The sequence below is a fragment of the Aplysia californica genome, unplaced genomic scaffold, assembly GCF_000002075.1.
Source record: "Aplysia californica isolate F4 #8 unplaced genomic scaffold, AplCal3.0 scaffold00028, whole genome shotgun sequence".
Classification (NCBI taxonomy): Eukaryota; Metazoa; Mollusca; class Gastropoda; order Aplysiida; family Aplysiidae; genus Aplysia; species Aplysia californica.
The window spans coordinates 875,679-878,753 of record NW_004797298.1 but is presented as its reverse complement, the minus strand read 5'-3'; the positions used below and the strand labels follow the sequence as shown (position 1 = coordinate 878,753).

The following is a 3,075-nucleotide window of genomic DNA, read 5'->3' as shown; positions in this document are numbered from 1 at the left end:
TGTGGTCTTCCAGTGCGTCAGTCATGATTCTTTCTAGGAAGATGTTGAAGAGAATGGAAGAGAGCAAACAGCCTTGCCTCAACCCGACCGTTGTCCTGAACCAATCCCCCATGCTGCCATTGAGGTAGACTGCGCTGGAGGAACGCCTGCTTTCTCCGAGCGTAAATGACCCAACCTATAGCGGCTTCAATGTTTTATTTGTAAGTTAAAACAATAAGCGCTTTAGCACAGATTGATACGGACTGAGCTAATGGTGGGCTATCAGGAATTTACAAAGCGCTTCTCATTTTTAAAATAGACAACAACAAAAAATACACACACAAATACATGAACGAACACACACACACACACACACACACACACACACATACTCACACACACACACACACACACACACACACACACACACACACACATGCTCTCTTTTTTAGCACTCTAGATAGATAGATAGATAGATAGATAGATAGATAGATAGATAGATAGATAGATAGATAGATAGATAGATAGATAGCTAAGGGTAACACAAGTGAGTACACACATACGCAAACAAGGTAAGAACAAAGTGCAAGATACTCGGCGATCCCTTGCGAGTTTGCATTTCCAAATCCCAAAGGACGCGTGTCGTGCAAATGGGAAACAGGGAGTGTGGGCGAGGAAGAAGTGGTTTTGGAGGGGTTTATAGATCATATCGTGAATTATTACTGGAATATTTCACGATATACCCCTACAACACGACACGCCCCCGCCATTCACGATAGTAGTATCGACGAGACGACCTCCCAGGCCGTGAATGAAATAGTGACTCACGGGGTCTGGAGCCTCGATATGGTAATGAACTGGCCTCTCAGGGTTTTCCCCCCGCCTCGATAGTGCCTTCGTGTAACGGAAAAGGATCGTGGGATTTATTGAATAATCGCTCGCTAAGTGCCCGATCCTTCTGACCCCGTACGATAATTAACGATAAGGCACAGTGCACGCCTTATAATTGGAGCAATGTATGCATGGTATGCGATAATTGTTTTCATACTTCCCTGGTTGTTTGCCTTTGAAATCCCGGCGGTACAATCAAACTGGAGCAGTTTCTTTACTACCTACAGATAAAACGTTATCTCTGGAAGTAGTATATACTTATATTTAGTAATTCTATTTCATGCAGAGGAATTACACTTTATCGAATACGTATTCACGTTTACTTTAAAAGCTGTGTGCGATATGTTCTCTGAGATAATCTTATTTCTTACTGCTAAGGTTTGTTTCCGCCGCTGCTGCATATACTACCTAATATTACTAGCAGCAAATCGTTCATTAATTATCTAAATATCATCATTATGTTTCTTTTGAAGCCTCCATTTGTCACAGTACAGAATTTGTTTTTAGGGTTTAGTTGGAGTTTGTTTGGTTTTTGTTGGGTGGGGTGGGGGTGAGGGGGGTAGTTGTGCACCGTTTTTTACAATTTTACTCAGTAATGACTTTTGCAGCTAGGGCTTGTTTAATTAGGTACACCATGTTGACTCTTCACGTTCGTCTGTCCGTGTAATGTGCTTGGAACTTTGTATGCAGAGCACCCCTTGGGCCAGCGACCAAAAGAAAAAAGGTTTTTAAAAAAATATATTGATCCAGTAATTAAAATGTTTCTTTATTTTAGTCCTATAATGTTATTAACCACCCTTTGGGGGCAAGCTCAGGAGCATTGCCATAAATGAATAACTAATCAAGCCCACAAATTGCTCTTTTTGTGACAGCGACCCCATCATGTCCCCACAGTTATGTGTAAGCTTGAAGATTTGTCTCTAAGACCGTCTAAACATCTCCATGTGAGTCTAGAAAAGTGATCACCCGTCTGCGGTCCTTTTTTAATTCAGGTGTACGCTAAAGAGTAGTGTTGTTAGCTTTTTGATGTTTTAGATGTATACTATAAAAACCCTATTTTTTACCGGCTTCAGATTAACATCAAAGACAAGATAAGATAAGATAAGATAGTATTTTATTATCCCAGAGGGAAATTTTCCTTGGCTGTACAGGACCGTAAAAACACATGCAGGTATACATTTAAAAAATTAATTATATACATTACTCTCATTAAAATTCAATGTGAAAGGAGAAGTAATGCTGACAAAATGTACATTTACATCAAATGCATCATCCAACCACATGCAGGAATTTAAATACTAGACCTTTGGAGTTATATAAAGATACATACTCTAAGAGCAACACACATCTATGCCCATTCTGACAAAAGCCTTATGCTAAATGGTAAAAAACTTCGTTTATATCTTTCTTTCTTTGTTTTTGGAGGTACATGTCTGCCACTGCGTGATCTTTCAATTTGTGTGGAAAAGGAGTGTGATGGGTCGTTTATAATGCTTTCTATCTTTTTTATACATGTGGCGTTATATATTTCATCCATTCTATTAAAATCGTATCCAGAGATCTTGCTGGCTTTCTTAATGGTTCTGTTAAATTTTTCTTTATCTTTCACCTTACAATTCCCACCCCAGCAGCAAATACAAAATAAGGAAAAAGTATTGGAACATCAGTTTGCACTGACTTTTATTAACTTGCTTTTAGATTCTGTTGGTCATCCTGTATTTAAACCCATGTGCAAAGATCTCAGATAATTTATCATAGCGATTCGTTTTTCTCCCAATAGCGAAATGTAAAACAATTTTGTAAATTCCTATTAACCTAAATCTACTTCCCAAGACTACTTCAATGACTTTCATGAAAACGATGACCCCAATGGAGACAACAACAACGACGACAACGATGACGATGATGACCATGATGACGATGATAATGAAATGATGATAATGACGATGTCGATGATGAAGAAACCTTACTGACGGAGAGTTGAATCATAGAATTTTCTTATAATAATCCAAGTCTCAGGAGCTCTCGTAGTCTAGGGGTGAGTTCGCCTGTCAGTCATTAGGTCATGAAACCGAAACTTGTCAGAGACGAAGAAATTTTCTTCCCTAAAGATGCTGCTCCTTTTTTCTATCCTGTTCTCTTATCCTGTTCTGTCAGTTGCTTTCATCTTCGTCTACTCTCCTCCTCCCCCCCCCCCCCCCCCCC

General features: G+C 39.4%; 1 protein-coding gene across 1 annotated transcript in view; it reads right to left on the bottom strand.

Moving 5' to 3' along the window:
* LOC101858000 (kelch-like protein 10) overlaps positions 1–3,075 on the bottom strand; it is a gene marked incomplete in the record, with an annotated part of 69,593 nt that overhangs the window by 44,099 nt on the left and 22,419 nt on the right.